The following is a 16,453-nucleotide window of genomic DNA, read 5'->3' on the forward strand; positions in this document are numbered from 1 at the left end:
GGAGCCTCCAGTGATGATCCATGGACCGGAGCCTGTAGTGATAATCCATGGCACAAAGCCTCCAGTGACGATCCATGGCCCGGAGCCTGTAGAGACGATCCATGGCAGGGAGCCTGCAGCGACGGTCCCCGGTCTGGAGGCTCCAGCTACGGTCCCCGGTCCGGAGCCTCCAGCTACGGTCCCCGGTCCGGAGCCTCCAGCGACGGTCGGCAGTCCGGAGCCTCCAGCGACGGTCGGCAGTCCGGAGCCTCCAGCGACGGTCGGCAGTCCGGAGCCTCCAGCGACGGTCGGCAGTCCGGAGCCTTCAGCGAGGGTTCCCAGTCCAGAGCCTTCAGCGAGGGTTCCCAGTCCGGAGCCTTCAGTGAGGGTTCCCAGTCCGGAGCCTTCAGCGAGGGTTCCCAGTCCAGAGCCTTCAGCGAGGGTTCCCAGTCCAGAGCCTTCAGCGAGGGTTCCCAGTCCAGAGCCTTCAGCGAGGGTTCCCAGTCCAGAGCCTACAGCGAGGGTTCCCAGTCCAGAGCCTTCAGCGAGGGTTCCTCTGGCGACGATCTACGGTCCGGAGGTCCCGGCGACGATTCCTAAACCAGAGGCGCCATCGTAGTGGGGGGAGCCTCAAGCAGAGTGGGGTCTGCGTCCCGCACCGGAGCCGCCACCGAGGATAGATGCCCACCCTGACCCTCCCCTATAGAGTCAGGTTTTGCTGCCGGAGCCCGCACCTTTGGGGGGGGGGGGGGAGAGAGCCTTTTTATTTCTCTATTTGTTTAGGTCAGGGTGTGATTTGGGGTGGGCATTCTAGTTTGTATATTTCTTTGTTGGCCGGGTATGGTTCCCAATCAGAGGCAGCTGTCTATCGTTGTCTCAGATTGGGGATCATACTTAGGCAGCCCTTTTTCCCACCATCAGTTGTGGGATCTTGTTTTCTGTTTAGTGTTTCTGCCTGACAGAACTGTGCGCTTTCGTTTTCACGTTTGTTATTTTGTGTTATTTTATTTTGTGACATGATTGTCAGTGACGGCTTTTCTCATTTTTATGATTGACTCTAGCTGGAGACCTCACCGCGTGATGACAGAGGGAGCGAGGAGAGTGCTGATCAAGTCAGTATAAGTGGAAAAGAGATGTGACCCTCTCCAACCCTCTCTCTCCCTCTCCCTCTGTTTCCATTCTCTCTCCTTATCTCTCTTTTTTTCTCCCTGTCTCTAGTTTTCTATTTTCTCTGTGAATATCTTTGTTTCTTCCTCTCTCTCTTTCTCTGTTCCTCACGCTCTGTTTCACTGTCCCTCACTCTCCCTGTTTCTCTGTTCCTCACTCTGTCTCCTCTTCCAGCGACATGACAGATCATTACATACAGTACCAATCCAGTGCAGGAGGACTTTATTTGTTGCAGGATTAATCAACCCGACACAACTGGGTTAGGAAATCAAGAGCTTGTCCCATATCTCGCACACACACACACACACACACACACACACACACACACACACACACACACACACACACACACACACACACACACACACACACAGTAATGAAGAACATTGCCCCGGGTGAACCCCTGTAAGAGTTGCCACTGTGCCTGGGTCAGCACCCACACAAACGCACATCAGTCACACAGACAAACACACATACCTGGTATTGTTGTCCATTCGTTTTCTTCAATTAGGGGAGGGGTGGTAGCGTTAGGGGAAAATATAAAAACATATTTAAAATAATATATATATTTACAACAACAAAAATTGGGGGTTGGAAATGATGCAGATATTTACATTGATGGAAGCCACAATCTATCTGCAATATTAAAGCTGATACCCCCTAAATTATTATAATATTTTTTTTTACACATACCCGACCCTCCCTCCTCCAACCTGTCAGAAGCCCACAGTAAACAACAACTTAATCATTAGCATCGCTAACACTGCCAGCTTTCTCTCTCTCTCTTTCCTCCCTCCATTTGGCTCCCTCTGTATTTTCTCTTTCCTCTTTGCCTTATTTGTCTCTCCTCCTCTCTCCCACTGCCTGTATGATGTGTCTAGGGCTCTGTGTGTGTGTGTGTGTGTGTGTGTGTGTGTGTGTGTGTGTGTGTGTGTGTGTGTGTGTGTGTGTGTGTGTGTGTGTGTGTGTGTGTGTGTGTGTGTGTGTGTGTGTGTGTGTGTGTGTGTGTGTGCATCAAACAGTCTAACAGTGTTTTCTCCTCTTGTCCTGTAGGAGGCGACAGCATTAGAAGTGGTTTCCTGCAGTCAGGAGAAGGAGAGTCTGCCCCCAGAGAAGATTCCCTCCAGTCCTGTTTACTCTGAGAGAGAGGCCTTGCTAGTTGGTAAGTTCACCTAAAATTACAATAACCTTACTTCAACATTATAATAATGTTGTGCTAACCTAACTATAGAGGAGTAGATCCCCCCAGTCCAGTCCACTCTGAGAGAGAGGCCCAGCTAGTGGGTACATTCACCTAACATAACTATAACGTTACTAGGCTTATAACATTAGTATAACGTTACTATAACATCACTATACCATTACTACAACTTCACTATAACATTTCTATAAAATCACTATAACATTGCTATAACATCACTATAACGTTATAAAAACCTAACAGTATAGAGGAGAAAAGTCCCCCAGCCCTGTCCACTCAGAGAGTGGCCTTGCTAATTAGTATCTGGGTCTATACTCTGTAGAACATTACTAGAGAAAGTGAAGCTACCTAAAAAGGAGATCCCTGCTTGGTGCCCATGTTCTCCTCCTCCTCCCATCTAATTATTGTCTGGGCGGGTTCACACGTTTTAATTTGCTGGTTGACTGAGGCCTTCAGCACCTCTACTGTTTCTAATCACCACAGCCTTCTGGCTGCCTAGTGCCTACCAACGAGGAGATACAAAGATTGTGCTCACTCCTCTCTCTCTCTCGCTCTGTTTATCAGTGTTTCTTGTTGGGTTTTACAGTATTTGCTGGGGGGCAAGTGGTTCTGGATTTCTTTGGCTTCATGAAAGCAGAAAGCTTTCATGAAGCCAAAGAACTGTACCTGGACTTTGAATTACTCCCCTCTGGGCGCAGGTATAGGGCACCCCTCAGCAGGAAAAATAGAACGAGACAATCATTTGTGCCAGGTGTGATATCCCTCTTAAATAGCTCGGGCAAATGTAAGGTCAGCAGGCTAGTCTTTTTTAAATTTTAAATTTTAAATTGTATTTTATTTATTGGTGCGTGACTGTTATTGAAAGTTGTATTGTCAATCTTGTTTTGTATTTAACGCCACTTTAAATGTGTACATGACACTGCAACAAAATTTCCCCATGGGGACAATAAAGTAAGTAAGTAAGTAAGAAAGCTACAGAGATACGAGGAAGAGGAGTTAAGGGGTAGCCTTTTAGCCATGAGACCAAACAGCAATGTGTGTGTCTCTGCACACATGTATACAAGGTAGTTTGCTGTACTACCTAATATGTTGCCAGGACTGGATATCTTCATTTGACATTTAAATCATTAAGCAGAAGCTCTTATCCAGAGCAACTTACTGGAGCAATTAGGGTTAAGTGCCTTGCTCAATCGCACTTCGACAAATGTTTCACCCAGTCAGCTCGACGATTAAAACCAGTCACTTTTCGGATACTGGCCCAACACTTTTAACCACTAGGCTACCTTCAGGGTTGGGGAGTAACAGATTACATGTTAAGATTACATGTAATCTGTTACATGTAAGGGATTACAAAAAAAACACAAAAAAACTGTAATCCGATACATTACCAGCAAAAATATTGTAATCAGATTACAGATACTTTTGAAAAAACAGATGATTACTTCGCGGATTACTTTTAAATTCAGAAAGGAGGTTTACGAAAAAAAAATCTTTGACACTTCCCTGTCTTCTCAATGACATTCAAATCAGCATTGAAAAATGCGCAAGTTTAAGTTTGTTCCACCTGAGCGAGTCTGACCAGAAGTCAGAGACCAATATGATGACACACCAAATGAGTTTGATGGATGACGGGAAAAGAGCAGGAATAGGCTTTTGTAGTCTACAGTCCAAGCAATGTCTTCCAATGGTGCGACTGCTGTCGGCATCCAAAGATTATCCAACTTGAATATACGCTTAGAGGTAAGGATAACAGCAGTGGTGTAGTCTACAGCGGTACGGATATCACTTATTATTGATATCTTCATAGCGCATTGAGCAGTAGCGTGCCGTGGGCCTGGCGCCTGGGCCTTCAGTGAGGTCCTACACAGTCCCACCCGAATTAATCCACCTGTTATTACCATCATTTAGATGCCATGGCTCTAGACACTATACATTTAGACAGAAACGCAGTATAACCAGGCGTTGCGTCACCTTGAAATTGACATTTTTTTCAGAGAATTGCAGGGGAAGAGTACAATACAGTACAGTTCAACTAATACGCAAGAACATAGTCGAGTGCAACAGAGTTATATTAATATTCTTCTTCTATCCATTTCTGGTCCACAAACTTTGAGCTTTAAGTCCCCCAAAAAATAAATACAGTGTGTTCACTAAACAGCGCATTGTCGCACCCAAAGCAGTTTCACCGTGATGATAAAGACACATAACTATTCACTGAAAATAAAAGAAAACAAATAATTTGCAACATAGGCTATTTGCCATTTTATTTTGTTAATATATAGGCTATTTAATATTAACGAAATAAAATGCGAAACATACATACACATTTAATAAAAAATAACATGCATTGTATGCCTACTCACCAAAGACTGATTATTAGACAGTTGCGTGCGCTTAGGGGATCGTGAGAAAAATGCTGCAAGGCCATTGAGGTTGGCAAAGAAGACCTTGCATTCTTTAAGCTTTGAGGCTCCTTGAGTCAGTACTAAATTTAGTCGATGTGCATAGCAGTGAATGAATAAGGCCATCGGTGCCCTCTCCTTAACTTTAGCCTGCACCCCATTGAGTCCAGATGCCATGACTGCTGCGCCATCAAAACACTGTGCCACAACTTTATCCAGACTACATTCATTTTCCTCCAAGAAACGGAAAATAAGAGCGGCAATGTCATCAGCTCGCTTGCCGCTTGTCACATCTTCAAACCGGATAAATCGCTCCTTGACTCCCGTGTCCGTCACATAACGCAGGACGAGTGAGAGCTGTAGCTCCACTCTGGTGTCCCCAAACGTTTTCAAAAGCACCATTGCTTCTAAGTGCCCAGCCGTACTTTGGTGTCTCGTTGCTGCCTTGGTTAGACAACTCAAGTTTGCAAAGCCAGTGTGGCTCCAAACACCAAATCGATCACTTGCAAATAATAGGCATTCCCAGCAGTACAGTTTGCAGTGCTTCTCGGAGCCTGTGAGCCATTGACAGCGCTCATAGTTGAAACTTTGAAAGTGGCGAACGAACGAACCCCTTTCCCGCCTGTGACAGGCTTTGTGGCGTCGGGCGACCTCTCCTTACAATGTCTAACTTTTCTTGAAAAGTTCGTCTTGAGAATGGCGTTATAATTATATCCTCGACCAAATCGATATCTTCTCCTCCTTCCGCCATTGTGGGTTCAAAAAACAGTAGAACGCGAATTAATTCGTTTATCAAATTTAGTTTCCTAGATCTGCATAGACCTGCCCATAGGACCTGCCTCTCAATATTGGTAATCCAATCAAAAGACGTGGACGCCCTACGCCTGCTAGCTGGCTCCTGTGTAACACTGGAGCCAGCCAGCAGGCGTACAATAGCCAACTCTAAAGCTGATTGGTTGACACAAAATTTTAATTTCCATTCACTTTAAGCTACAAGCGCCCGCACTGTTGATTCTGAAGGCCTGAGGGCAGATTTTAGACCCCTGGCAACACATGATGGCTGAATATGATTGGATAAAAGATCTAACGTAAAGACCAGCCCTCCAAATCTCAACCTGGGGCTGGAAGCAGTGCAACCAAGAGGAAAGCTATGAAATGAAGAGTATAACTCTTACTCTGGGGAATAATTTAATACATATTTGTGGGAAAATATATTTAAAAGAAAATTATATTCTGATGATGTTTAGGCCAGCAGAGAAGGCCTTGCAGGCCCTGACGGCCCACCACTGGCATTGAGGTGAATCACACTGCTGCTCTCTCATTTAGCTATTAGCGCCTTACGGATTGTGGCTGTTGTGAATTACTATTCACAAATCTAAATGTCTATTTGAACCCAATCATTTTTTAATTCAAGATGTTTAAGCTGCCTATCAATCATTGTTTTTGAAACCAGTGTACAGCTAGTAAAAAATGAGCTCTTGCAACAACTGCACAGTGCGGATTCCATCCCTCAGTTTTTTACCAAAACAGAGGCGGGGCGACTGTTTTGTTATGGTTTCATCTGTGGATTTTCCCTTTAAACAGCTGCATATTATCAAGATATCAAAGTGTCACCAACAAAAAGGTAAATAGGCCCATAGCAAATGCAAGCATATGGCATTCATTTTTCACATGTAAATAGCACTTTTCAGTAGTGCTCAAAGCATGCCATTCCATTAGCGAAGCATTTATTTTTCAACTCGAATCAGTGAGCCCAATCAGTTCTCCATGACAACCAAATCATAAACAACAGAGTAGGGCTGGCTTATAAGTCCTTTGTTTTGAGGTTATGCTCAGGTAAAACAATTTGTCTAATCTATACTTCCATATCTCCAAGTCCTATTCTTGAAGATCAAGGGGTATAACATTTATTGGAATGAATGGAATTCTGATAGACTTTGGTGTTCATTGTAAAGATATAATTTAATCGTACTATTATATGTAGTAGAAAGCGATGGGTTAGAAGAAGCCTAAATAACCAATCAATGAAGTAAAATTGAACATCCATATATGGCCAGCTATGTAAACTTTAACATTGATTTATCTTGCAGTAGATGTGGTTCAATTGGTAACATACATTTTTGTCTTCTTCTAATGCCTCTTAAGGGGAAAGTAATCTAGAAGTAAATGAATATAATCAGATTACGTTACTGAGTTTGGGTAATACAAAAGTTATGTTACTGATAAATATTTTGGACAGGTAAATAGTAACTGTAACAGATTACATTTAGAACCTACCCAAACCTGGCTACCTCCTCCTTCCCAGTGTATTGGTATTTCTTAGGAATAGGAGAATGTCATGCCAGAATGATCATATGATTGTCTCAGAGGTAGTTAGGTAGCTAATGGGGTACTCCGCTCCCTCCCTCCATGCCAGCCCACTCTGGCTGCTCAGTGAGGTAGAGACTGCTGGTGAGGATTCTGGGTGTTCTCTCTGCCAGAATCGCTCTACATGACGTTTTGTTTGAAGATTAATTGAAGGTAGCACCACAGGGAAAACGGGACATTGGCTCCTAAGTGAACTCATGAAGAAAGAAAGGTCTGCATCTTTAACTGCTTTATCCCTTCTAGAGCAGGTAGAGTCAGCTATATGTTAGCTGTAGGTTAGCTATAACTGCTTTATCCCTTCTAGAGCAGGTAGAGTCAGCTATATGTTAGCTGTAGGTTAGCTGTAGGCAGTGTCGATTTTAGCATGTACATTTTGTAGGGGGGAAAAAAGTGGGATGCATGCCAGAAAAGCCACAACACTAAACAATACATTAATTGCACTATAACGTTGACAAACGGTGCCCACAAACTGTTAGGGTGTCACGCCCTGACCATAGAGAGCTTTTTATTCTCTATGTTGGTTAGGTCGGGGTGTGACTAGGGTGGGTCATCTAGGTGATTTATATTTCTATGTTGGCCTGGTATGGTTCCCAATCAGAGGCAGCTGTTTATTGTGGATCATATTTAGGCAGCCATTTCCCCTTTGTGCTTTGTGGGATCTTGACTTTGTATAGTTGCCTGCGAGCACTATAGTAGCTTCACGTTTTGTTTTACGATTTATTGTTTTGTTTTGCTGTGAGTTTCACCTAGTAATAAAAAGATGTGGAACCCAGATCACGCTGCGCTTTGGTCCAGTTATTATGACGTGCGTGACATAGGGCCTACATAAAGCTGTCCTAACAGCATTCCCAACATCTTACCACTGCTACACCTGGCTATCAGCAGCGAAACAGTTCATTCAGCCTCATTTACTGCCTTTTGTAAAAAACATACAGTTGAAGTCAGAAGTTTACATGCACTTAGGTTAAAACTAGTTTTTCAACCACTCCACAAATTTCTTGTTGACAAACTATAGTTTTGGCAAGTCAGTTAGGACATCTACTTTGTGCATGACACAAGTAATTTTTCCAACAAATGTTTACAGACAGATTATTTCACTTATAATTCACCGTATGGCAATTCCAGTGGGTCAGAAGTTTACATACACTAATTAACTGTGCTTTTAAACAGCTTGGAAAATTCCAGAAAATGATGTCATGGCTTTAGAAGCTTCTTATAGGCTAATTTCCATCATTTGAGTGAGGTGGAGGTGTACCTGTGGATGTATTTCAAGGCCTACCTTCAAATTCAGTGCCTCTTTGCTTGACATCATGGGAAAATCAAAAGAAATCAGTTAAGACCTCAGAAAAAAAATTGTAGACCTCCACAAGTCTGGTTCATCCTTGGGAACAATTTTCAAATGCCTGAAGGTACCACGTTCATCTGTACAAACAATAGTACGCACGTATAAACACCATGGGACCACACAGCCGTCATACTGCTCAGGAAGGAGACGCTCTGTCTCCTAGAGATGAACGTACTTTGGTGTGCAAATCAATCCCAGATCAACAGCAAAGGACCTTATGAAGATGCTGGAGGACACTGGTACAAAAGTATCTGTATCCACAGTAAAACGAGTCCTATATCGACATAACCTGAAAGGCCACTCAGCAAGGAAGAAGCCACTGCTCCAAAACCGCTATAAAAAAGATCGTAGTTTTTGGAGAAATATCCTCTGGTCTGATGAAACAACAATAGAACTGTTTGGCAATACTGACCATTGTTATGTTTGGAGGAAAAAGGGGGAGACTTGCAAGTCGAAGAACACCATCCCAACCGTGAAGCACGGGGGTGGCAGCATCATGTTTTGGGGGTGCTTTGCTGAAGGAGGGACTGGTGCACTTCACAAAATAGATGGCATCATGAGGTAGGACAATTATGTGGATATATTGAAGCAACATCTCAAGACATCAGTCAGGAAGTTAAAGCTTGCTCGCAAATGGGTCTTCCAAATGGACAATGACCCCAAGCATACTTCCAAAGTTGTGACAAAATGGCTTAAGGACAACAAAGTCAAGGTATTGGAGTGGCCATCACAAAGCCTTGACCTCAATCCTATAGAAACTTTGTGGGCAGAACTGAATAAGTGTGTGCGAGCAAGGAGGCCAACAAACCTGATGCAGTTACACCAGCTCTGTCAGGAGGAATGGGCCAAAATTTACCCAACTTATTGTGGGAAGCTTGAGGAAGGCTACCCGAAACGTTTGACCCAAGTTAAACAATTTATAGGCAATGCTACCAAATACTAATTGAGTGTATGTAAACTTCTGACCCACTGGGAATGTGATGAAAGAAATACAAGCTGAAATAAATCATTCTCTCTACTATTATTCTGGCATTTCACATTCTTACAATAAAGTGGTGATCCTAACTGACCTAAAACAGGGAATATTTACTCAGATTAATTGTCAGGAATTGCGAAAAACTGAGTTCAAATGTTGTACAGCAGTAGAATTCAGAAAGTGGGCCATTCTTACAGTTCTCCCTGTACACCAAGTGAGAACCGTAGAATAAAGGGGGCATATAAGCAGACAATGAAACCTCTTACAATATTCTATGATTACATTTCTCTAAAACAGGTTAAAGGCTACATGTGCACCACCAAGTCAGAACAGTAGGTGAAATTAAGAGGGGTAAATAGACCAAATTATTAGGGTGAGGCACATGCGCTACTAACATCTTACTACACAACATACACTTAGTATTACTTTCTTAGCTACAGTATACATATCTCCCTGGCATATTAGATCATTTATGCAGCAGCATACAATACATCTTTGGACTTACCTTGTTGTGCTGTGATCACTTGAACAGGAAGGTGGTGCGGCGCTCCTTCGTGGGCAAATTTTGTCATCAAAGTCTGGCCTTCTCTGGATTTATGGTGCTTTCAAAACAACTGTGAAATCGGGAAAAAAACAAGGTCGAATCATGCTGACGTCATTTATCTTCAGGTCGTAGTTCTAGAAAAGAGGTCGGATTTACAATTCCGATTTGGATGAACGTTCAAAACGTATTTTTCCAGTCGGAGCTTGTTTATTCCTGACTTCCCAGTTGTCTTGAACTCACTGAAGTCAAGTTTTCGCAGTTCCGAGTTAACAGCTGATTTGAGCACAGCACAAATTATGCTTCATTGACAGCATGGCCAATGTTGAATGGTTATCATTTTGAACTTGGAAAAGAGCCCCTTAATCCCAGATTTGGGACCACAAAGCCACTGTCACACCATTCCTTCCAAACCACTCATTGTTGATTTTGCGATTTTGGCCGATGAGCACCGATACGTTTTATCTATAATTTCTCATCATTATTTATCTTCACATGACAAGGATTAAAAAGGATTTGCCAGTATATTGTCGACTTGATTCAGGATGATGACTGCTAGCTAAGATTTTGAAAGTATGATGTTGACATGGATCAAAGATGCTGTACATATAACGTGATTTGACGTCATTTTATCTGCGGCCAATGACCTTGAGCCTTCTCGGATGGGCGCTTCTAATGTAACTCTATGGCAGAACCCAAAGGGCGAGAATTTTGAGGTGACGTATTGTCCCCATGAGAGAACACAAGCAATGCTCCGTGTTTTCTGCTGGCTTGCCCCACCACCACAGAAAGCACTGAGCTAGGCTGAAACACCTGCATTTTAGAGCTGTCTTACTCAAGAAAACAAAAAAGAGACCATGTTTGTATGCGGCTTTTTTAACTCAAAGATAAGATGACGCCGGAGTAGAAGGCTGACGTTTTACGTGTTCCTAACCAATTGTGTTTTTTGTTTGTTTCTTTATGTTGTTTGTAACTTATTTTTTAAACCTATTTTGTACATAATGTAGCTGCTACCGTCTCTTATGACCGAAAATAACTTCTGGACATCAGAACTGCGATTACTCACCACGAACTGGCAGAATCCTTTTTTTCCTTTAATGAGTCTGACGAGCCTGATGTGAATGACATACTGCTTTCCTGGGAACAGGCCCAGATCCCCCTCATTTGCGTGAAGAGAAGGCAGAGAAAAAGGGTCCGGAGGGCAGGCTGCCTTCTGAGAATTCGTAGGCGATCGAATAAACCCCCACTGCCTTCCATTCTGCTAGCAAACGTGCAATCTTTTGGAAATAAAATCAATGACCTACACGGAAGCTTAAACTACCAACGGGACATTCAAAACTGTAATATCTTATGGGCTTCACGGAGTCGTGGCTGAGCGACGACATTATCAACATACTGTATCGGCAGGATAGAACAGCGGCATCTGGTATGACAAGGGGCGGCGGACAATGTATTTTTGGAAATAACAGCTGGTGCGCCATATTTAAGGAAGTCTCAAGGTTTTGCTCGCCTAAGGTAGAGTATCTCATGATAAGCTGTAGACCACACTATCTATCGAGAGAGTTTATCTGTATTTTTTGTAGCTGTCTACAAACCACCACAGACTGATGCTGGCAAACAGGAAAACGCTCACCCAGAGGCGGCGCTCCTAGTGGCCGGGGACTTTACTGTAGGGAAACTTAAATCCGTCTTACCAAATTTCTATAAGCATGCTGTATGTGCAACGTGCAAGATGTGCAACTCTGGATAACCTTTACTCCACACACAGAGACGCGTACAAAGCTCTCCCTCGCTCTCCATTTGGTAAATCTGACTATAATTCTATCCTCCTGAAAACTGCTTACAAGCTAAAATTAACTTCTTGTGGCTGCAGTGCAGTATTGAGTAGCTTGGATGAAAGGTGCACAGAGGTGCCCAGAGTAAACGGCCTGCTCCTCAGTCATAGTTGCTAATATATGCATATTATTATTAGTATTGGATAGAAAACACTCTGAAGTTTCTAAAACGGTTTGAATTATGTCTCTGAGTATAACAGAACTCATATGGCAGGCAAAAACCTGAGAAAAGATCCAAACAGGAAGTGGAAATTATTAGGCTGGTCGATTTTCAACCAAGATCCCATTGAAATCACAGCGAGATATGAATGAGTTTTCACATCCTACGGCTTCCACTAGATGTCAACAGTCTGTAGAACTTTGTCTGATGCCTCTACTGTGAAGGGGGGCCGAATGAGAGAGGAATTAGTCAAGTCTGCCATGACCTGACCATGCTTTCACCATGAGCGTTCACATAAGAGGGAGCTCTGTTCCATCGCTCATCTGAAGTCAATGTAATTCTCCGGAGGGAACGTTATTCAAGACTTATGTTAACAACATTCTAAAGATTGATTCAACACATCGTTTGACATGTTTCTGACTGTTACTGAACTTTTGGACATTTCGTCAGCTTTTAGGGAACGAGCTTCGTGACTTTGGAATTGTTTACCAAACGCGCTAACAAAAGTAGCTAATTGGACATAACGGACATTATCGAACAAATCAAGCATTTATTGTGGACCTGGGATTCCTGGGAGTGCATTCTGATGAAGTTCATCAAAGGTAAGGAAACATTTATCATGTAATTTCTGGTTTCTGTTGACTCCAACATGGCGGCTAATTTGACTATTGTTCTGAGCGCCGTCTCAGATTATTGCATGGTTTGCTTTTTCCGTAAAGTTTTTTTGAAATCTGACACAGCGGTTGCATTAAGGAGAGGAATACCTATAATTCCATGTGTATAACTTGTATTATCATCTACATTTATGATGAGTATTTCTGTTGAAACGATGTGGCTATGCAAAATCACTGGATGTTTTTGGAACTAGTGAATGTAACGCGCCAATGTAAACTCAGATTTTTTTATATAAATATGATTTTTATCAAACAAAACATACATGTATTGTGTAACATGAAGTCCTATGAGTGTCATCTGATGAAGATCATCAAAGGTTAGTGATTCATTTTATCTCTATTTGTGCTTTTTGTGACTCCTATCTTTGGCTGGAAAAATGGCTGTGCTTATTGTGGTTTGGTGTGACCTAACATAATCGTTTGTGGTGCTTTCGCTGAAAAGCATATTTGAAATCGGACACTTTGGTGGGATTAACAACACGATTACCTTTAAAATGGTATAAGACATGTATGTCTGAGGAATTTTAATTATGGGATTTCTGTTTTTTGAATTTGGCGCCCTGCACTTTCACTGGCTGTTGTCATATCATCCCGTTAACGGGATTGCAGCCATAAGAAGTTAAAGCAGGAAGCATCTGTGACTCGATCAATAAAAAAGTGGTCAGATGAAGCAGATGCAAAGCTACAGGACTGTTTTGCTAGCACAGACTGGAATATGTTCCGGGATTTCTCCGATGGCATTAAGGAGTACACCACATCGGTCATTGGCTTCATCAATAAGTGCATCAATGACATCGTTCCCACAGTGACCGTACGTGCATACCCCAACCAGAAGCCATGGATTACAGGCAACATCCCCACTGAGCTAAAGGTCTAGAGCAGGGGTGTCAAACTCAAATACCCAGTGGGCCAAAATGTAAAACCTGAACAAAGTCGCGGGCCAACATTGAACAAATGAACCTTTTAATATGGACCCAAACAAGTTTTGCTTTAACATTGAATATGGAACAAGCATCGCTTATGTTAGTAAAACGTTTACTGGAGACAGGAGATCAAGTAGAGACATAGGACGAGGTGGATAATTATATAATAAGGCCGTTTATTCAGATGCAAAGATATCTTAGTAAATCGTGCAGCACGGCTCCTTCTGTCTGACTCGTATGGAATCGTCGGAAGAGGGGCCTCTAAAACAGTTCATACAGATTATATAGGCAACAAGCAAAGTAGGTTGATCTGGTAGTCTGGCCTTCCGATTGGTCGATCTGGGTCGTGGGTAGTCCTGTTCGGCCTGATGTCGACGTTTCCATTGGCCCTTCCCACAGTTCTTTGTCTTAAAGTCTCATCCTTGAGCAGAATGCATGTGCGTCTGTTTTAACAGGGGCCTATTCATGGGGGAGGGTTGAGTGTGTGGGTCTGTGGTTACTTAATAGGGTACAAAGTGTGGGGGTATAGTGGGGGATGAGTGCATGTTGTGCCAAGTATAGCTTATGTTGAGAAGTGGTTAAAACAAGCTACCAGTATCTTATACAATTTCTTACAAATCCCCCTCTTCACGTCTCACAAGAGACGTGACATAAAAGTAAAAAAGACAAAACTATGGGATAAAATTTGTCAGAAGACAAATTTTAATTCCCCCTCTTCACGTCTCACAAGAGACGTGACATAAAAGTTTCTTAGTCCTCAAATAGATAGACAGGTCCAGCTTCCCCATCATCAAGCAATGGGAACATTTGGGCCCTTTCCTGATTAGGGTCTATTGCGGCAGTGATAACACGGCTAGCAAGCGTGCGCGCACATGGAATGCAACAGCATCCACAAAGTACAAGAATGCCCGCAAAAACGGAAATAGATACTAGGATAGAGGAAACCAGCGTCTTATATTTACCAAAGGCATCCATCCATGAGTCCCACATAGAAGTGTCCACTCCAGAATGCTGTTTCATCTTACCATTAAGGGTACGAAGTCCCTCCAATGCTACAGTCAGACTCCCATCCGTAGCTGTGTTGTTGGGAATGAAAGTACAACACTGTTCCCCAAACATGGCACAGGCCCCCCCGTTCTGCCAATAACATATCACCCGCGATTCTATTTTGAAATGCCATCAGGGATGTAGCTGCCAATTGTCCATGGACCGCCTTAAAGCCTTGTTGAGTCCAAAAATCCCACATTATTAACCAAAAAACGAGAAAATGTTAAACCCTCAGGTCCATCCCTCTATACAACCTGTACCAGGTGGGCTCGTCGCCACCCGGGAACTTCAAACCTTCACAACAGGGAGGACAAACATCACTTTTTATTCATTCGACAACCTCCACTACAGCAAACCAAGGGTCCTCCTCTGTCAGGCCCACTCTCCTGCGAAAGCTTGATTCCGTATCAGCCTCCTTGCCACATCTGTAACAGACTTCTTCAAACAAGGTATGATACAGGCAGCACAGCACATGAGCATAAGAAAAACAACAACTAGAGTCAGAAATCCAGTAACCATCATTGTAGTATACTTACCAAACCAACCTCCCAGCCAGAGAACAGTCCACTCTCCTCCACACCTGCAAGACCCTTCATCTCCACTGATAACCTTGCCAACCCACTCAGAGCTTTTGAAATGCTCCCATCCGGACTAGTATTGTTAGGATCAAACGTGCAACACTGTTCTCCAATCATTTTACATACACCTCCCTGGTTGGCCAGAATCATGTCCAGTTCTAGTCTATTTTGTCTACTGGTTTGAGAGGTAGCATCCAATCGTTCAGCCATCCCCGTAAGTACTGTGTGGGTGTAATTAACAAATCATTGTTGATTATAGTAGATATAATTGATCCAGGCATTCTGCTTAGCATCAACAATAGCTGGGCCAAAAATGGGCAATAAATGCCACAGGCCATCATTCCTGTTTGATGTCTGGTATTCGTGGGGGACCCCTATTGGGACCCCAACAGGTTGGTGTGCATGTTATCTGTACCCTCGGACCAAGGAGCGTCACGGTTCTGCCGTCTCCTGGGTTGGTACCGAGTCTCTGTGTCATGTGCAGCTCCCAGAAGTTGGTTAGCTATAACCTCAATAATAGGCAATGGTGGTATCAGACTGGCCAAAACACATGTGCAACGACAATTTCCTTTCAAAAATGGGGTCAACCGCCTGGCAGGTCCACACATCCACCATACATCAGCAACACCTCTAGTTAATAGTGGCATTAGTGATGCAGGTAGTAGTAGGGAGCCTCCCATAGTCTATACCCCTACCTGTACCAGTGATACAGCTGTAATATCCTCCATATGCCTTAACTCCCCACGGTACCTTCTGGGGAGGGACTTCTGGGAACACAAAACTCAGAGTTTTACACAAGGTTGAATTTGGCTTAAACTTTCCAATATACACATCCAACCTTCCCCATTACTTAGGGCAAATGGGTGAGCAGCCAGAATAGGTCTGGCATGTCCACATACGACACAGTCCTTTCTATTAAGTGTTTTGTAGGCCAACCACATATTCTCCCTTTCCTCATAACCAGTTTCAGTCCCCAATTGTTCACTATCTGAGATGTCTTTTATATTTATTATCTGTACCAGATTGGAGAGCTTAGGTGATGGCGTGGGACTTGGTCTTGAAGTGGTGGAGGAGGCCGGCTGAACCCTGGTCCGTTGGAACTGGTGGTGGTTCTGGCAGCACTGTGATGGTAACATCCCCATCGTATCCTAATCAGACAGCTCAGGACCACAAGCAGTCCTGTAAAGCCCCACCCTCTCCCAGAGAACACATCATCAGCCAGAGATCAAGCAACACTTTCACTTCTATGAACGTACAC

The 16,453-nt window shown here is 43.3% G+C and overlaps 1 pseudogene; it reads left to right on the forward strand.

The window, feature by feature from the left end:
• The window catches only part of LOC139574526 (ecto-NOX disulfide-thiol exchanger 2-like), a 395,743-nt pseudogene that overhangs the window by 346,105 nt on the left and 33,185 nt on the right, over positions 1 to 16,453 (forward strand).

This window comes from Salvelinus alpinus, chromosome 4 (genome assembly GCF_045679555.1).
Source record: "Salvelinus alpinus chromosome 4, SLU_Salpinus.1, whole genome shotgun sequence".
Taxonomy (NCBI): Eukaryota; Metazoa; Chordata; class Actinopteri; order Salmoniformes; family Salmonidae; genus Salvelinus; species Salvelinus alpinus.